We start from the raw sequence: 21,365 nt of genomic DNA, 5'->3' as shown, positions 1-21,365 counted from the left end.
TCTCTCTCTCTCTCTCTCTCTCTCTCTCTCTCTCTCTCTCTCTCTCTCTCTCTCTCTCTCTCTCTCTCACACACACACACACACACACACACACACACACACACATACACACACACACACACAGTCAAAAAAAAAACTCTCTGAAAGAGCGTGCACCGGCGCGCACTCTTTGAGAGAGCTTCTTTTTTACGAGAGAGAGAGAGAGAGAGAGAGAGAGAGAGAGAGAGAGAGAGAGAGAGAGAGAGAGAGAGAGAGAGAGAGAGAGAGAGAGAGAGAGGGAGAGAGACGGGGGACAGAATTATAGGCATGGTGGCGTCAAAGAAGAAACAAGGGACAGCAATTTATAAGGTGCAAGATCTAAGGCGCGGCACAGCTGTCCACAACCTGGTGCTGAAGGTGCTGAGCGCCAAGCAGGTGATGCAGAATTCAAAGAGCCGCTTCGATACCCCTCACAGCACCCCTTTGTGCTTGGTTGAATGCGTTGTTGGCGATCAGACTGCCGTGATCATTTTCCCTAGCCGTAATCAACAAGTGGATGTAATGCAGCAAGGTACCAGAGTGATCGATATGTTTAGGGGATCCATGCGCCTTGCAATGGACAAGTGGCAAGGCTCTATTGAGGTGACAATGGAGCCTGCCACTTTTTCAGTCAAGGCAGACAATAATCTATCATTGATTGAGTTCGAAGTAATCCTTGTAGATGAATAATTGTCTTTTGTGGTGATCTTATTTTAAAAGAGAGAGAGGGGGGGGGGGTATACACAGTCTCGTCCATTCAGCAGACGCTTCTCTGAGGAAGGCATCGAACGTGTCGCTGATCATATCAATCAGTGCTCCTCTCTTACACACAAGCTGCACGTATGCCTTCCACGTCTGCACCTCCTCTACATTTCCATTTACCTTCTCCTGCACGGGCGTCCGCTTAATCAAGGCCAGCTTGGGTGCTCGAGGCCTTCTACAATGATGCTTCCCAATAGCCCTTAAGGGTGGCAGCTCCTCTTCCCCTTCCCTATCTCTGATGTTGTCTTCTCTCGTCCAACCAGCCTTTTCTAGGATCTCGCGTTTGCGAAGTGCTATTGTATCACTTCAACTGTTGCATGCAGCAAGAGCAGAAGCTGTGTTGGTTTCAAGGCTTAGCTTTGGATCACAGGAGCTTGTAGTTCTCATTCAAGGTCAACCTCTTTGTGTGCTGACAGTTCTCTGATGAGCTTACAAGGGCTTGCGGTTAGGTTTTGCAATATGTTTAACAGATTAAGACATCAATAAGGTTCACTTTTTTAGAATTACAATTTTTCTATCATACAATTGGATCGGCTTTTGTAATGCTTAAATTTTTGTGTCAAGCGGTTCAAATTTTGGACACATCTAGTACAATATTCTGGATCAAAAAAGAGAGAGAGAAGAAGAAGAGGAAGAAGAAGAAGAGATTTTAACATGGTTGTAGGAAACCATCCCAAGAGACCTTAAAGATCTTGCCGACGAGGAGAGTTGAACTCAAGACCTGTTATTCAAGAGGGAAATGGCATAACCAATCTACCACACTTGGGTGATAGAAAGGTTATAACATTTTCCTCCTTTTATTAGCACACACACCCACACCCACACCCACACCCACACACACACACACCTGAGAAGAAGAGAGTTTTAATGTCGTAGGAAACTATCCCATGAGACCTTAAAGATCTAAGTTAAAGTGACGAGGAGAGTTGCACTCAAGACCTGTTATTCAAGAGGGAAATTCCGTAACCAATCTACCACACTGGGTGATAGAAAGGTTATACCATTTTCCTATTTTTATCAGCACCCACACCCACACACACACACCTGAGAAGAAGAGAGTTTTAACGTTGTAGGAAACTATCCCAAGAGACCTTAAAGATCTAGCTGACCAGGAGAGTTGAACTCAAGACCTGTTATTCAAGATAATTTCTTCTTGACTGAGAGAGAGAGAGAGAGAGAGAGAGAGAGAGAGAGAGAGAGAGAGAGAGAGAGAGAGAGAGAGAGAGAGAGAAGGAAGTGTGATTAAGTAGTTGCGTCTCTTCGGAGTCCGGGGGTCTCCTTTTGTAGTCCGAAGTTCTGAACTCTTGCCTTGCAGGAGCACGTGGTCTCCCTCCCCTGCCTCGCTTAGTCTAACAACCACCACGATTCTTCACACTGGAGGCTTAATTGGGTTGGGAATTATCTACTCAAGCCGAAAGACCAAAAACGAGGGTGTGACAAGAGATTAGGTCGAGTTGCATCAATATGTAGAAGCTCTCCTTGTGACAAAGTACAAGGTCGCATGACGCACATCAACACATATATGTTGATCCTACAACATGCACGATCTCCGCCTCCTCAGCCTCTTCCCTTATAGCCTTCCCTCGCCCATATAAGATCCCCTCCTCCTCCTCCTCCTCCTCCTCTCTCTCTCTCTCTCTCTCTCTCTCTCTCTCTCTCTCTCTCTCTCTCTCTCTCTCTCTCTCTCTCTCTCTCTCTCTCTCTCTCTCTCTCTCTCTCTCTCTCTCTCTCTCAATCTCTCTATAAACAGAAAGTCCACACCGGCGTGGGCTCTTTCAAATGCTTTTATTTAAAGAGATTGAGAGAGAGCGAGGAGAGAGAGAAAGAGAGGGGGGTTTGAAAAAAAATACCTAGGTTTAGTGTAATCCCACCTGCAAATTTGGAGATTTACCTTTAAATTTTAAATTTTAAAGTGAGAAAAGCTACAAAATTTAGAGAAATTTAGTGTCATTTGGTGTAAAACCCTTCAAATTTAGTCAGTTTACCACTAAAATTCTCATAGGTAGGTCTGCCAAGTTTTGAGAACAAAGTTTTTTTGGAGCACTGGTCCCTACTCATGCGTGAAAGAGTCCGCGTCTCTTTCGAAGAGATTTTTTGAAGGGTTTTGTTTATACTATATAGTTGTTGAAAATGAAAACGGTTGAACTTGAGTACCTTCTTGCCTCGTCTATTGTGAGTTTCGTTGCCCAATTCCTTCAAAACCAAATTTGTCAATGATTAGGGATCCTGAGATTTACCTTCCCTAGCCAACACAGCTGTCTCAACATGGCATAATGTTGTTTGTTGTAGCACAACCAACCTCCCAGTTACCCGTTTGAGGGGGTTACCTTACGGGGTGCTAAGGACCAAGTCTTGGGCCACATCATTCTACAAGATGACAGATGCAATGCTAGACTACCATCCATTTGAATTGCTATGAGGCATTGATGAACGTACAACTCCCAAACAGTAAGTAGAGTACAAACAAAAATGAGAGCTAAGCCGCATTAGGAAAATCATTTCAAAGGACTACAATGAAAATCATACACCATGGCTCTAAGAAGTGTATTCAGCATAGGGGCATCACACGTTGGGTGAGTAATGTGGGTTGAGGCATGACGGACAACTCAGCAGACTAGGAACCCTGAGCAATCTAGTAGCTTTGAGTTGTGCTCATATTAACATGAAAAATTTAAGAGAAGGTTTTTACACTAAATTTCTCTAAAGTTTGTAGGTTTATTCACCTTCTACTTTAAATTTAAGGATAAATCTCAAATTTTGTAGGTGGAGTTGTGGAGTTACACTAAACCTAGGTTTCTATCGATATGGGTAGGTGAAAGAGGACTAGCATGTGGAAAACGTTGTCAGAAGAAAATTGTTCATAGTTTTATCAACCTTGCATACTCTTCTATCAAAGCACTCTTTATAATCCCCCATCGTTACCACCTTTCTTGACATGTTTGTCCCCCCCCCCCTCCCCCCCTTGATAGAAAGCTACCTATGATGGTGTGATCCAAACTTTAATATATACCATGATGTGGATTTTCTCAAAAGAATAGCCTCATTGCACAAATAGAATTATTTTCAAGTTTCCTCCGTTTTCTCTAGAGTAACTTAAAATGCATAGTATGTTATCGTACATCAACCCACAATAACTTGAGGTACAGAAAGAGAGAGGAGAAGAAGAAGAATAATAAGTGAAGAGAAGCTCAAGCTCCCTTACTCTCCTTATTCATGAGATTTGTTCGAGTGGCAACAACCTTACTCTTTTAGTGTAAGTCTCGTTGTCCTACATGTAGGGAGGTGGGAATAGGATATTTATATCGAATGGAATCATGGTGCCACTATTCCCAACAAGGATCAATGGTGGTAAAAATGATATTTTAATATCTGAGGGCAACTAGTTCCAAGAAGAGGAATATAAACATGCCATTGTATGGGTTTCAATTGCTCTATCCCATCAAAGGAAACATTCTATCAAACCCTTGTTCAAGGGGTCTTTTCTGTCAAAAATTTGTGGTCATTTTACCATTAAAATTAGGTGTAATCTTGTTTTAATCTTTTTTTCTTGTGCTTGAAGTCACCTAAAAAATCATGTTTGGTTTTTGTTTTGTAAGTGTGCCTTGGCCAATCTTGCTCGTTTTAGGGATTGCTCGAAGAATCTCGCTTGAGATTTGAGATTCCTCTTATGATTAGTGTTCAAATAGCTACGAGCTCACACGTTGTATGCTAAGAAAAGCAAGTGCAATTTCTTTAAAACAGAGATACATTACCTCGGTCATGTGATCTCTTATTCTGGCAGCAAAATGGACACTGACAAGATTGTTTCCATTCTTCGATGGCCATATCCCAACATGGCTGAGGAGCTTCAAATATTTTTAGGCATGGCTGGATTTTATCGACAGTATATCCGTGATTATGCCAAAAAATTTGCTCCTATGACGGATCAACTTAAAGCAAAAGGTAAGACCTTTTCTTGGGAAGAAGCCCAAAAACGCAGTTTCGAACAGCTCAAGGTATCTATAGCCACTGCTCCCATCTTAGCAATCGTCGACCCACTTAAGCCGTTTGTGGTAGAGACCGATGCTAGTGATAAATCAATTGGTGCGATTCTTCTCCAGGAGGGAAGACCTATAGCCTCTGAAAGTAAAAAGTTAGATAGAGCTCAACAGAATTATTATGTCTATGAGAGAGAGCTCTATGCCATAATTCACGCTTTACAAAAATGGTTACACTATTTATTGTTGGGTGAGAAGCTATGGAGGATGCAGCCTTTGGGGATCCATGGCGTACAAGGCAGCAGGACGAGAAAGAAAGAGAGAGAGTTCAATACAGCTTGAAAAGAGAGAATAAAATTGCACGCTTGTATTAACTTGAAAACCTTACATATAAATAACTTTGTCCATGCAAACTGCATGCAAGACTGAAAATGCAACTACATGCTATAGGGGACAGTTCCCATGGGCTTGACATACCTAACAATCCCCCCCTCAAGCCCGAAGTAGACAGGTTGTCTCATGATACCTCGAGTTTTTGGTATACTCAGCAACCGTGAGTTTTAGGTTCTCTCACAACCAAGGATTTCTGGTGTATCCATAACTTGGTGCTAGGTGAGTAACCCCCCCTAGAACAGATGGGGTGAAGGTCAAAAATTAGCTTCCAAAATGAGTGGAGTTATTGGTTCACTCTCAAACCTTGGGTTTAGGTGTACCTAGTAACCTCATGAAAGTGCAACAAAAAATGGGCTGAGAACAAATACTTTTGGGAGGTCTTACCACATGATGGTCATGGCATTGTCTAAACCTGTACAAATTTGATATGATGACAACTGACAAGCATGACAATAACTGACAACAAATAATGTAAAAGGAGGCTTTGACTAAAATTTTATGATGGTTTTGACAATAGACAAAAGCTGACAAAACTATGACACAATACTGGCAATTGTCGATGTTTTTGAACATGTTGTAAAGCTTGCTTGGCACTTGGAACATGCCAATGCACCGCATGTATTGCAACTGCAGGTCTACACCTATGATAGGTGAGTTGCTTATCACGTGAGTTGGATGAGCCTTGTTGCTCTTTTCCAACATTACTTTTATCAAGCATAATTTTTACCGTCGAGCCGATGACAGTGCCACAAGATGCTTTCACTTCCAAAATACGCTCGGCTCTATGACTCCTCGTAAATTCTCCTCCTCCCTCATGCTGCAAATCGAGTATCTAGTAGAGATTACTCGAGGGTGAATAGGGTGTGATTGTCCGCTTGCTTAGAAGGTTAATTTAGGTTGTTAATTTAGATTGGCCACTATTTCTAAAAATAGTGTGAACACAAAAGGTAAATACAACCTCTCTGTGTAGAGATGGCGCAACAGACGACAACGTGAGGTTTGTTTGGCTTGCAGCAGACTGTGTACGCTGATTCAGGAGTAGTTGAAGTGTCAAAAACTCAGCAAAAGGCCAGGGCAAAACCGTTGATGCCGGGTTTGATCAATTTGCTGCAGGTCGACATCTGCATGTTCCCCTCTGCAGGCAGCAGTTCCTGCCAAGCTTCTTGAGCACAAACCTAACCTGGGCTCTGATACCATATGTTGGGTGAGAAGTTATGGACGATGCAGCCTTTGGGGAGCCATGGCATGGAGGTGCAGCAGGACAAGAAAGAGAGAGAGAGAGAGAGAGTTCGATACAGCTTGAAAAGTGAGAATAAAATTGCACGCTTGTAACTTTGGCCATGCAAACTGCATGCAAGAATGAAACTGCAACTGCATGCTATAGGGGACAGTTCCCATGAGCTTGACATACCTAACATTTATATGGTGCCGAGTTTGAAGTAGTTTTTGATCAGAAGAGTATCAAATGGTTTACTACTCAAACTGACTTAAAGGGCTGTAAAGCTAGATGGCCAAAATCCTTCAAGATTATGATTGTAAGCTAGAATATCACAAGGGGTGATATAATGTAGTAGTGAATGCACTAAGTCGGATGCCTCAGATTAATTCACTTGCTTTCATGGAAATAAAGAGTGGGTTTTTAGAGTCATTATGTGGCAAGTGTGCACAAGATCAATCATATGCTAAAGTTTGGGGTGCAATTTTAAAAAGGGATCCCTCACACTCACATGTCTCTACACGCACAGATAGAAAATCCAACACACAGAGCTCCATCCCTACTCAGGAAGAGCTTAAGCAATGGAAGAATTTTTCCATTGATTATGGCTACTTACTCCACAAAGGTATAGTATGTGTGCCAAAGGACTCAGACACTAGGTGCCAAATCTTATTTGAGTGTCACGATAGTCCAAGTGCTGGTCATCCAGGTATTTGTAAGACGTATGCCTTAGTCTGACGGCAATTTTATTAGCCGGACTTACATCGTGATGTTGAAGAGTATGTATTAAACTGCCAACAGTGCCAAGTTAATAAGGCAGAGCGCCTCAAGGTAGGTGTCCTTTTCCTTTTACATCCTTTAGAGATTCCACAAGGTAAGTGGAAGAGTATCTCTATGGATTTTGTAGTAGGACTACCTACTACAAATCATGGCCATGATGCCATTTGGGTAATTATAGACCATCTCACAAAGATGGGTCGATTCATTCCCACTAAGACTACGATTAAGACACCAGAATTAGCATGGCTATTTGTAGAGCATATATATAAACTCTACGGTCTTCCAGCTAGTATCATTAGTGACAGAGATCGAAAGTTCGATAATTGTTGGAATTAGGGTTGCAGAGAAACACACACAGCTTGGAGAAGACGAAGGAAGCTCAAGGTACACAATAGAGAGTGTATTCCTTAGTGTGCAATGGAAAGATAGATAGCCCTAGAGTGATGGGCGTATATACAATGCACGGGGGAAAAAACCTCCTAAAGAGGGAAAAAATGCACCGGCGGTCCTAGTGTGTTCACACACATCACTACCACATGTATATGGTAACAAATCCCCCCTGGAGTGATGTGGTGAACGAGAGCTGGCACATGAGTAAAGGGAAGTGCCATGCCCTGAGGACAGGATCAGTCCACAAAGGGGAGTAAGCCCAAAGCTTTGCGGAAAGCTTCAAGCTTCTCACGAGACAATGCCTTTGTGAAAAGATCTGCAAGGTTGTCCTGTGTTGGCACATAAGCCAAGCTGATCTCTCCTGCTGAGAGCCTCTCCCTGACATAGTGGTAATGCACCTCAATGTGCTTTGTGCGAGCATGAAAAACTGGGTTCCTCGCAACTGCCAATGCGCTCTGACTGTCAGTGTAGATAGTGTTGGCAGTGTCCTGTCCAACACCCAAGTCAGCCATAAGGCGTCTGAGCCATACACACTCAACCGTAGCTGTGAAGACTGCCCTGTACTCAGCCTCACAACTCGAAGTGGCCACAGTAGGTTGCTTCTTGCTCAACCATGATATACATGAACTGCCAAGCATGAAACAAAAACCACTTGTGGACACTCGTGTGTCAAAACAACTAGCCCAATCTGAGTCCGAAAAAGCATGTAAGTCTGGCGGCAATGATCCCCCCTTGGGATAAAACAAGCCAAGATGTAAAGTGCCACTAAGGTAGCGGAAAATCCTCTTGACAGCCTGCCAATGCTTAGACCCTGGGCTATGCATAAATCTGCTGACCTGCGAGACTGCAAACTGAATATCTGGCCTCGTGTTGCATACATAAATGAGGCAGCCAACAGCAGTTTGGTAAAGAGTGACATCAGCAGGATCGCCAGCATCATGTAGACTCAACTTCAAACCTGTTTCCATGGGAGTGGCAATAGGTTTGCAATCCTCAAGTCCAAACTTACATAGCAATGTCTCTATGTAACTTTTCTGACACAAGGCAATACCACCATCACACTGCTTAAACTGTATACCCAAGTAATGATGCAACAGCCCCAAATCTTTCATCTTGAAAGTAGCATTCAAATCAGCCTTAAATTCAGCAATATGTCTCTCATTTGGTCCAGTGATCAGCAAATCATCAACATAAAGAACCACAATGAGAAATACATCATCCTCACGCTTTACATACAATGTGCTTTCTGTTGGACTGTTACGAAAGCCTCGTTTAACCAAATGAGTGTCAGCTTTCTCATACCAAGCACGAGGAGATTGCTTCAACCCATACAAAGCCTTCTTACATTTGCACACTTTGTCCTCTTGTCCTTTTATGACAAAACCGCGAGGCTGCGTTACATAAACTTCCTCAAATATGTCACCATTCAAGAAAGCAGTAACAATGTCTGATTGATGTACATCCCAACCAAAATGAGCTGCCAATGCACATAGAAAACGCACAGTAGTCATACGACAAGTGGGAGCAAAAGTCTCTTCATAATCTATGCCTTTTTGTTGTGCATAACCCTTTGCAACAAGTCAAGCCTTATGGCGATCGATCTCACCATCCGGCTTGCGTTTCAACTTGTAAACCCACTTGGTACCAATGGCCTTTTTTCCAGGAGGCAAATCACATAAAGTCCATGTGTCATTCTCTATAAGTGCATCATATTCTGATTTCATGGCAGCAATCCAATTTTCTGAATTCTGTGCTTCATCAAAAGACAGAGGCTCCTCAACATCATGTAAACTAGACACAGCCAAAGCATAACAATCTGATGCATAAGATGCATGGCGAGAGCCTGAACGAGTACGACTAGATAAAGGTGCATCCAATTTACTATCACGCAAAGTGTGCACCAGCCATTTTGGCATACCTCTAGCCTGCTCATTTTCAGCCCTTTCCTCATCAAGTACATCATGTACATCTGCATCAGTAATAGGCTGTTCTAAAACATTTTCAGAAACCCCCATAGGCTGTACATTTGCCTCATTGGAACTTACATTCGTATTTCCACCACTGAAAAGAGGCAACAAAGTGTCATAAATGTCATGTGAGCTTACATTACTGTCTCTAGTACATGACAGCAAGGGTTGAACAGAATCTTCCACAAACACTACATCCCGTGAAACCAAAATACGTTTTGTTTGCGGATGATACAACCTGTAACCTTTGCTTTCAGCACTATAACCAACAAAAATACATTTGACAGCCTTATCATCCAATTTTCTGCGCTGCACTTGTGGCACCAAAGCATATGCCAAACAGCCAAAAACACGCATGTGCTCAATAGAAGGTTTTCTATCATGCCATGCTTCATATGGAGTAATAGACTGCAAAGCTTTCGTAGGACACCTGTTAAGTACATAAGTGGCACACATGATGGCCTCAAGCCAAAAAGAATGCGGCAAAGCTTGACTTTTGACCATACATCGTGCCATTTCCGTTAGTGACCTGTTTTTCCTCTCAGCAACACCATTTTGCTGAGGTGTATAAGGCACTGTACATTGGTGTTTTATCCCACGACTAGCCAGAAATGCATTAAATTCATGAGACATATACTCCCCCCCTCGATCGGAACGGAGGGTGCCCATAGTACATTTTGAGACATTTTCAGCCATAGCCAAAAATTGTTTGAAGCACATAAAAACTTCGGACTTTGCTTTAAGCGGAAATACCCATGCATGCCTGGAGTAATCATCAATGAAAGTCACGAAGTACAGGTAATTGCCCAAGGACGGAGTTTGCATGGGCCCACAAACGTCACTATGCACAAGCTGCAACCTGCATGTGGCCCTAACTGAACCATCCTTTGGAAACTTAGAACGCTGCATTTTACCCAGAATACAGCCTTCACAAACATGTTTGATAGGTGCTTCAAGAGGCGGCAAAGAAGCAACCATATCAGATTTCTGCAAACGCAGCAAACTGGCAAAATTCAGATGACCAAAACGTGCATGCCAAAGTTTTGCATCTGAAATAGCCCTTGAATCTGCAACAGCATTTGCAAAATTTTGTCCACACTTGTCATACAAAGTGAGCTTATACAGCCCACGGCACAAAAGCCCAGATGCAACAATTTCATCACCAAAACTGAGATCATGAACTGTACATCTGTCATCCACAAATTTGACTACAAGTCCAAGTCTAGCAAGTGCGGATACAGACAAGAGATTCTTCTTGATCCCAGGTACATAAAGTGCATCAACAAGTGTGAAGGAACTGCCATTAGCAGCAGTGAGCACAATCTTTCCAACTCCCTGAACTGGATAAGAGGCGTTGTTGGCACAAGTGACTGAATTCCCATGAGGGACAGACTCGAGAGAGGTAAACAATTCACGATGTGAGGTAATGTGCTTTGTAGCACCACTGTCGAAATACCACACATGTGAATCTGCAGCAACTGACAAGCATGCATCATGGACAGCAGGATTGTAAGTGCACTCTGCGCTAAAAGCCCATTCTGCATCAACATCAGCATCACAATCTCCTTTCACAGAAGACTCAACAATGGCTGCATTTGTAGTGGAACCAGCATTTGCAGTGGAACCACCCTCTTTCTTCTTAGCCTCTTTGGCCTTCAACTTAGGACACGACTTGATCAAGTGATCATTGGCTTTACAATAATGGCAACGCATCTTCTTTTTGCCCTTATCACCAGAATTGCCAGACGAACTGCTGCCAGTAGAAGCATTAGGAACAGAAATTTTGCCACTCGCAGCAGAACCATAAGAAGTGGCTGCATTACTGTTACCACCCTTTCTTTGAGAAGCAATAAAAGCCTGTTCAATTGCACGCTGCCTAGTCCTGTTTTTTCTAGAAAGTGACTCTTGCAACAGCAATGTGCATAATGCATCAAACTTGACAACTTCAGGATTTCCTTGGGTCATCAGTCTCCAAGTACTAGCAAAAGTCTGGTAGGAATCTGGTAAGGCATCAAGAACAGTCTGCACAAGGGAACTGTCAGAAATGACTTCACCTGCAGAAATGAGTTGCTCATTGATATCCTTGACACTAGCAAGGAAAGTGTCCATATCATCTTCCTCATTCATAATCTTCGACTCTAGCTCTTTACGCAGCAAAGCAATTTTAGCCTCATTGCGGCTTGCATAAAGACCTGCTAGAATATCCCAAGCCTGTTTTGCAGATTTTGCTGAACGGATGTGAGGAATAATGGTGCGCTTCACAGACAACGCAATCAATGCATGAGCCTGCGCATCCTTAACATCCCAACGAGCTTGTTCTGCTGTAGGCAAAACAACTCTAACAGCTGCAATCCTTGCAGCAAGACCTGCAACATCCTCAATATCGCCTACATCTTCAGAACCAGGACGTACATCAATGCCCTGCACAATGTTCCAGACACCTTTTGACACAAGAACGTGTTGCATCATATAAGCCCACATAGGGTAGTTGTCCCCATCCAACCTGTCTTCAGCAGCAAACATCTTGAACACATCTGTGTTGTTGTTGTCAGCCATGGTAAATGCTGCACCTGATGTGAAAACTGCCCGAAAATAGGAGAAATGGAGCGGGAACAACTTGTGCTATATAGCACAAACCGTAGAAGACTATAAGGAACCTGTTATGCAGAAAACGGCACTGACGGAAAATCTGCACAAAATGACGAAATAACCTGTGCAGTACTGCCCGTAGTGGAAACGGAGGCCGAAATGAGCCCAAATCAAAATTCTAAGCCCAAAAAATTTGTCGACCTGCGAACGCTTGCCAAAGCTCACTGAAATCGGAGAAAGTGAGCAGGCGTGTGCTGGAGCAGCTGGCGACTAAGCCCGGGAGGACGTGACCTGCTCTGATACCAATTGTTGGAATTAGGGTTGCAGAGAAACACACACAGCTTGGAGAAGACGAAGGAAGCTCAAGGTACACAATAGAGAGTGTATTCCTTAGTGTGCAATGGAAAGATGGATAGCCCTAGAGTGATGGGCGTATATACAATGCACGGGGGAAAAAACCTCCTAAAGAGGGAAAAAATGCCCCGGCGGTCCTAGTGTGTTCACACACATCACTACCACATGTATATGGTAACAATAATCACTTCTGGAGAGCTGTGTTCCAAAAGTTGGAAACTAAACTTAATCTAAGTACGACTGATCATCCAGAAATGGATGGTCAAACAAAAGAGTTAATCAAGTGCTAGAGGATATGCTGTGAGCGTACGTTAGCAAGAAGCAAACTAATTGGGAAGACTACTTATCTATATTGGAATTTTCTTATAATAGTTCAAAGCATGTGACTACAGGGTTTAGTACATTTATACTTTTGTATGGATTTCAACCTAGATCTCCCGTTACGGTGGGGTTGGCTAAGGAGAAGATACAACAAACGAAGGATTTTCTCCAAGACCATTTTGACATGCTTCGAGTTGCTCGACAAAATGTTAATCAAGCTCAAGATCGATATAAGAAGTACGCAGATGAGCATCGTCGTCTTGCTACGTTTGAAGAAGGAGACAAGGTTTTCCTCAAACTTCCGGAGCATTCAGAAAGTCTGAAGACAGGAAAATTTGCTAAACTTTCACCACGCTATTGTGGACCGTTTACCATTCTCAAACGTATAGGTCAAGTGGCCTATAAGTTAGCTCTCCCAGAGCACTTAGCAGTTCATCCTGTTTTTCATGTTAGCCGTTTACGAAAATAGCTAGGACAGAATGATAATTTCATTGACACATGTGTGTTAGTTGACCTTATCAAACCTCCAAGCATTCCTCATGAGCCCAAAAAGATTTTGGATTCTCATGAGCTTCGCACCAAACATCATGTCAGATGGGAGAATGTCTCCGCACTTAAGAAACGTTTTCCTACGTTCGTTTTCGAGGACGAAAACGTTTCTCCAAGGTGGGGTAATGTAAGAACATGGGTCCTATGGGCAAGGCCACCAGCACGGCCGGACAGTGTGTACACTAGGGGGAGGCTATAAGATAGCACGGTTGGGTGGAGACTAGCACACGCATTACCACCACCCTTTCACATACAATATCTATAGCTTAAGTAACACGTGACAAATGAATTACCACTGCAAAAATCTATAAAAATATAGCAATAATTCTCTTGTTCATTCTATATTGTCAAAAAAACCATTTTTATTCATGTCCGAAAGGCCTGTAAATCATGTGTCATATCAACCAAGAGGTGATACTCAACCTCCAAGTACAAACCTTGGATAAAAAGAAACTCCGTATGACCAAATTAACAAAACAGACATAAGAAATAACATATTTAGAAAACCAGTGTTTGTATCATGTATCTACCCTGTGTGTGTGTGTGTGTGTGTGTGTGTGTGTGTGTGTGTGTGTGTGTGTGTGTGTGTGTGTGTGTGTGTGTGTGTGTGTGTGTGTCATAAAATCTAATATCTAACTAACCCAAATGATTTTCTCATATTAAATTGATCACTTAATGTGGGAGAATAAACGGGAACAAGTGTTAAGATATAGGTATGTGCTTTTAGATCTATCTCAACACGGGGCCAATGAAAAGGGGCCCAAAAGGGAGATGGTCTATCAAAGAGCAAGGCTAACCAATGGAGCATAAGACCTTAGGGTTAGCTTCATTGAAGACCTCCAATAAATGTGTGTAAAAGTCCTTTTGACCTTAAGTAAGCTAGGGCTGAGCTTGAGGTGGGAACCCGGCCCAAGCTCGAGGTGCTTGTCCTGCTTGAGGTGCTTGTCATGCTTGAGGTGTTTTTCATGCTTGAGGTGCTTGATTAAGATGCTTGAGGTGCTTGACTGGCTCCATGCTTGAGGTGCTTGACTTGCTGCATGATTAAGGTACTTGAGGTGCTTTGAGAAGCTTGCCTGAGATGCTTGTGGGAACACCCCCTAGTTCAAGTGCTTTGTCATGCTTGATGAGTAAGGTGCTTGATCACCTAAAGTCAAAATCATTCCTACAAGAGGGGGGGCGAGCCCTTTTCCTAGGAGCTAGAGAGAGAACACCCACTCACACACACAAGGGAAGCCCCAACTTGAAGAGGCAGCAAGGACACATGTCAGGCCCCTACCCATGTTACCTTCATGTGTTGCTTGAAGCCTATTGGCTAAGCTTCAAAGGGGTCCAATGATAAATTACATGAATTATCTAATTGTTTTAGCATTTATCAAGTCCTCTCTCTCAAAGGGGAAAGGGGGACACTTGTCCCAAGGCTACCCATGTTGCTTGTAATGGCTCCTGCTTGTGATTGGCTAGGCCTGGAGGGGTCCAATGAGCTTCAGGCATGAGCTACAAGGGGGGGTCGACCCAAGCAAGCTAGGGGGGTGCCTAGGGGGTATACTCACCCACACACACTCACAATCACTCTCATTGTGTGCTATGCAAAGTGCAAGAGCTCCCTCTCCAAGCAAGTAGAGGTTGAGAGCCTACACCAACACTCTTGGCTATGGAGTGCAAATCCAACCAAGAGCCATGCTTCAATGCTTAAGCTTGCCATCTCCTTCTTCTTCATTACTATGCTATTATGTATGCTAGCAACAAGAGTATGATAAGTGAGGAACTAATTCTTTCTCCTACGAAATGTTTCTCCTTCCTCTTCCCTACCCTCATTCCCTGCTAGCTCTCTCCACCTTCGAAGGTGTTTGAGGTCTTGGGACTGAGGCTTGGGATAGTTAAAGCTTTCTTCAAGTTTATGTTATGTTTGTGGTGCATGAAGCCTTCCATCTTCATGGCATCACCTAGGTCACAAGGAACACAAAGACTGTATTGTAATAAGTCTCTCTTTATGGGAGAAATCATAATACAAATGCCTATTGGAGGGGGGACCGGCTCCACATAAATCCGGTCCTCAATTGTTGTCATGTTCTCTAAACTCTCTCTCTTGCAAAAGTATTGTCTATGCCAAGTTAACTAATTGCTATGATTATGTTGCTATCTTCAATTATGTCTACCCGCTATGCTCACAAAATCATTTCTTGAAAGTACTCTCATTAAATTCCGTTATTCTCAAACTGAATAGGCAAATTCCATTACATTGGTATCAGAGCATTTGGTTTCTCTTTTCTTGCTTAAGAAGAGAGGTCCTTAAGTAGCCTATAAATGGTTGATGTTGTTAATTATAATAGAGTAAGTGGAACTGGGATCTAATACCGGTTTTGTTAAGCCCACTATGTGGGGGATGGTGCACACCTCGGGAGCTTTGGACTTAATAATGGAGTCTTTTTAGACTTGCCTACGGCTTTACCATTATTGAGCCATAAGAAGTCCGAAAGGAGCTAGCCCTTGGCAACTCTGCTATGTTAGACCTACTCCTCTATTCTCTATAATTAACCACTTTGAGCCGTGGGTGTAGATACTTAAGAGCCGATTTTCAAAGGCTAAGAGGAGTGGCAACTAAGGTTTTGAATTGCCAAAGCATACACTAAGTACATACATAAAATTTTGTTATCATGGCTGACAATAATCAAGAGAGTAGAATGAACATTGATAGCTTTGATTTCGCACATGAAGGTGCTAATGATGATGCTCCCATGTTTGTGAATTATCTTGTGACTAGGTTGCAACAAGCTATGGGCAACCCTACCTTGCAAGCCGAAGTTACTCAACAACTTCGTGCTTATGGAATTTCCCTTCCTCTCCAAGAGGAGAGAGAGCTTAGGAGGCCTCTTGAAGAGACCCCCAAAAGAAGACTCTCTCCCATTCGAGAGGAGGAATCCAAAGAGAAAGAAAGCAATGAAAGTCTAAGTTCTTCTGAATAAGTGGCTCCACGAAGAAGGCGGTCTAGACGATCGCCTACTCCTCCCAAGAGGAAAAGAGCAACCCATAGTCCTTCTCCTCATCACTCTCAAAGGCAAGAGAGGAAACAAAGGAAGAAAAGGGCTAGGAAGAGGTCACCCTCTTCTCCTTCTTCTTCACCTTCCTTCTCTTCCGATGAAAGTTATGGCTATTCTCCTAGAGAATACAAGAGGGGAGGACATCGCAAATCATTTCCTGCATGGCGAAGGTCACAAAAGTTAAAGAAGTTCAAGGAGGGAGGAAAGAGTATCTCTTTTCTCACCTACGATGGCACCTTTGGTGCTACCGACAAAGTGTTGGCCTTCATCCAGCAATTTGATGCGGCCTTTGGGGACGAGGGCTTCACAGAGTCCTCCAAGCTACGCCATGTAGCTATGCACTTCCAAAAATCAGCTCGTCAATGGTGGGCTAGCCTTCGTGGCAATGGAGAAGCCCCAAAGACATGGAAAACTCTACGAGTTTCCATCATGAAGCAATTTCTTCCAAGCGATACTAAAGATAAAGTTCTTACCGAATGGCGCGGCTTGAAGCTCCTCTCTCATGAGTCTATCAACAAGTATGTAGATAAGTTTTGGGATTTACATCTTAAAGCTACTGTCTTTCAAAAGATAGACTTTGCCGAGCAAAGACAACAATTCTGTGCGGGATTACCTGAAGAGATGGCCGAATATATCAACTCTCAACGGCCCGGTACTATTACCGAAGTAATCCACCACACCATGGTTGCTTCACGCATCAATTTCCATCAAGGGGCTAGACGTAATGTCAAGCCCATGGAAAACAAAGATAAAAATGATGCAAAGGGGAAATCCAATGCTCAAAATAATTCCCAAGGCACTTCCAACAACAACAACAACAATCGGTCCAAGGAGAAGGGAGTTTACAAAGGTAAAAACAAACTCTCTCCTGAAGAGCTTGAAGCTTTTCGCAAGGACCATAAGTGTTTCAAGTGTGGGGAGCAAGGACATGGCTATCGTTCTTGCCCCAAGAAGAATACTCGCAATGAGACTCCTAGGGCTTCCACCATCGAAGCTCCAAAAGAGGATGCTCATTGCAAAGGATCATCACTCTCCTATGCTTGGGGAAAGGTAAGAGAGCATGATGCCTTCATCTTGTTTGATCCTGGCTCTACTCTCAACTTCATATCAATAGAGTTGGCCACCAAGTTGGGCATTCAAGCTTTTGAGATGGGAGATATAGTAACAGCTGATGCAGCTTTCAAGGGACAACATGCCTCCGTTACTCCCTTGATTGGGAAGTTGAGGCTTCATGTCCAAATCTATGTCGACAAAGAATACTTCTTCATCTCTCCCCTCCAACATCAGGATGTTATCCTAGGGGCACCATGGTTTGATCGCATGGCTGCCAACATGAAGTTCCCTGAAAGGAGAATTTACTTCGCCTACAGGGGAAAGAACATGTATATAGATGCTAGTGAGCGTGGTCGCACTATTCCACTTGTAAATCCTCTTTCTTTTGATAAATCAATGAAGAGCTCAGTTTCTGCGTACATGATTTATGTCAAAGAGTCTCTAAAAGCGAATAATGTTTCATCAAATGAAAATGATAGGAATCAAGAAGAGTTAGACTTGTCTACTTTTCTAAAAGGATTCCAAGATGTGTTCATCGATGATATCCCTATGGACCTACCTCCAAAACGAGGGGATGATGACCATCGTATTGAGCTCCTTCCAGGAAGCTCACCGCCTAACAAACCTCCTTATCGAGTCTCACAAGCTCAACAAGAGGAGATCATGAGGCAAGTACAAGAGCTGGTAGAAAAAGGTATGGTGAGGCCTAGTTCCTCTCCCTTTTGTTCTCCAGTCCTTTTAGTGCAAAAGAAAGATGGTACATACCGTATGTGTGTGGACTATCGAGCACTAAACCATATCACTATCAAAAACAGATTTCCAGTACCTCGGGTAGAAGATCTGTTTGATAAGCTACAAGGCTCTACCTACTTCAGTAGGATTGACCTTAAGAGTGGCTATCATCAAATAAGGATAGTGGATGAGGATATCTTAAAGACCGCGTTTCGCACAACATTTGGTCTTTATGAATATCTAGTCATGCCTTTTGGCTTGACTAATGCACCAGCTACGTTCAATCGTTTGATGGAGAAAATTTTTAGACCATATCGAAAATTCACTAGAGTGTTCTTCGATGATATCATCATCTACTCCAAGTCTTTGGAGGAACATAAGCAACATCTCCAAGTGATTTTTCAAGCCTTGAGGGAGAACAGACTTTTTCTCAACCAAAAGAAAAGTGAATTCTTCCTTCAAGAGATTAAATATCTAGGCCATATTATCTCTCACGATGGTATTCGTATGGATCCATCAAAGTTAGAGGTAATAAAATCATGGCCTAACCCAAGGAATCTACATGAGCTAAGAAGCTTTATTGGTATGTGTGCATACTATAGACGCTTCATAGCAAAATTCTCTCAAGTAGCAGGACCACTACACGACTTAACCAAGAAGAACGTTAAGTTTGTATGGTCTGCTAAGGAGCAAAATGCTTTTCAAAAACTCAAAGAGAATCTTACTTCCCAACCAGTCCTCGTGCTTCCGGATCTCTCAAATCCATTTGAGGTCCAATGTGATGCTTGTGGTGATTGCCTTGGAGCAGTTTTGCTTCAAGAAGGGCATGCCATATATGAGAGCCGAAGGCTCAATGGTGATGAACGAGTCTTGGGCATTTATGAGAAAGAGCTTTTAGCTGTTCTACATGCCCTAGACACATGGAAGCACTACCTATTGGGGACTCCATTTATCCTACGAACCGACCACCAAAGTCTCAAGTATTTCATGACGCAAACCAAGCTTTCCGACAAACAAATGAGGTGGGCAAATTTTCTTTCGCAATTTAATTTCCATATTGCTCACATAGCTGGTAAGCACAATCAAGTTGCCGATGCACTTTCACGACGACCAAAAGTTAATGCGGTGTCTATAGCTACTCACAATGATCTATCCTCTATGATAGATGAATATGCTACTGACCCTGACTTTAGAGACATAATGTCAGCCCTTGCTTTGGGGAAGAAAGAGGAACCATTCACCTTGCAGGATGGTTATCTTCTCCACGGCAATAGGCTATGTGTTACCCATTCCCTTCGTGAGAAGGTTATGTATGAATCCCATGCTCCTCCATATGCAGGGCATAGAGGTATTCAACCTACTCTCCGAGGAGTAGAGACGTATTTCTATTGGCCTACCATGAAAGTGAACATACAAGAGTATGTTTCAAAATGTGTAGTATGCCAAAAGACCAAGTATGATAGAGGGAAGCAACCTGGATTACTCCAGCCATTGCCTATTCCAAATTCACCATGGGAGAGTATATCCATGGATTTCATCTTTGGATTACCCAAGTCTATCCATGGGAATACAGGAATATGGACAATAATCGACAGGTTTAGCAAGCAAGCACATTTTATTCCTGTCAAAAAGACTATTAAGGCACATCAAATGGCAACTCTCTTCATATCTCAGATTTTCAAACACCATGGATTACCCACATCCATCGTGTCAGATAGAGATCCTAGAATGACCAGTAATTTCTAGAAAGGTCTCTTTGAAAATCTAGGAACAAGATTGAATTTCTCTTCGGCCTATCACCCACAAACGGATGGCCAAAGTGAGATAGCCAATCTTACGATACTCGATCTACTCAAGACTTATGTTACGAAGTAGATCAACGCTCACAATGGGAAAAGTATTTACCGCTAGTAGAGTATGCCTACAATAATACTGTACATACTTCTACGGGCAAAGCACCTTTCGAGATCATAGAAGGAAGACCTAAAAGTCCCTTGCTACTGAAATTACATGGGAAGATCTTCGCCGCCGATGAGTATAGCCGTGACCTACAAGAATCTTTTCAAAAGATTAGGGAGGCTATAGCCATCTCTCAAAAAAGGCAAAAAGCTGCTGCTGATAAGCACAGAAGAGCCTTAATGTTCAAAGAAAATGATTGGGTCTTACTCAAGTTTCCTAAGGCTCGATTAAGGCAAACTACGGGCAAAAATCCTACGGGCCATCAAAAGTATTATGCTAAACTAGCAAAAAGATACTATGGTCCTTTCCAAATCTTGAAGCCTATCAATGAGACGGCTTATCAACTCAAGTTGCCCAACCATTGGCTTATACACAATGCCTTTCATGTAAGCTTACTTAAGCCCTACAAAGGAGAGCCACCAATTGAACCAATTATTGAAGACCCTCCCGAAGTTGAAGACCAAGAAGAGGTGCTACAACCCGAAGCTATCCTTCGGCATGAAGACAAGGTACTACGACATGGTAAGATTATCCGACGGTATCTTATTAAGTTCAAAAATTATCCTTTTGAAGATGCTAAATGGATGCAAGGAGTACAACTTAAGGATAGTATGAACCTTGTCAATGCTTACAATGCTACATTAGAGTAAGCAAATGTACAAATTTCTTTTAAATAACTCATGTTTTTGTCTTATATGACTAGTCCTCTTTTTAATTGTGCACAAATTTAACTAGTATGCATGCTTAGAATCATGTTTGTGATGACGACGTCTCTCAAACACCAAGTAGAATTTGTCACTCTACTTTGGGAGAATGAAATGGACTAAAGAGCAGACATGCTTGCGGCAGCTATATCTCCCAAGCACCAAATGGATTAGTCATCCATCTTGGAAAGATATCGTAGGGTAAAAAGGGATCCTTTACCCGCTAAGTACGATTGACTAATGACTAAGACTTTATCTCTTCTACCTCATAGTCGAGGACGACTATGATTTCAAGAGAGAGGTAATGTCATAAAATCTAATATCTAACTAACCCAAATGATTTTCTCATATTAAATTGATCACTTAATGTGGGAGAATAAACGGGAACAAGTGTTAAGATATAGGTATGTGCTTTTAGATCTATCTCAACACGGGGCCAATGAAAAGGGGCCCAAAAGGGAGATGGTCTATCAAAGAGCAAGGCTAACCAATGGAGCATAAGACCTTAGGGTTAGCTTCATTGAAGACCTCCAATAAATGTGTGTAAAAGTCCTTTTGACCTT

The 21,365-nt window shown here is 42.6% G+C and overlaps 1 pseudogene; it reads left to right on the top strand.

Annotated features, from left to right (window-relative positions):
- Positions 1-306: 306 nt before the first annotated feature.
- LOC147448921 (uncharacterized protein At4g28440 pseudogene) lies at positions 307-708 on the top strand (annotated as a pseudogene).
- Positions 709-21,365: the final 20,657 nt, after the last annotated feature.

Source organism: Adiantum capillus-veneris, chromosome 10 (assembly GCF_014529385.1).
Source record: "Adiantum capillus-veneris isolate H3 chromosome 10, ASM1452938v2, whole genome shotgun sequence".
In the NCBI taxonomy this organism is placed as follows: domain Eukaryota; kingdom Viridiplantae; phylum Streptophyta; class Polypodiopsida; order Polypodiales; family Pteridaceae; genus Adiantum; species Adiantum capillus-veneris.
This window is presented reverse-complemented; position numbering and strand designations above follow the sequence as displayed.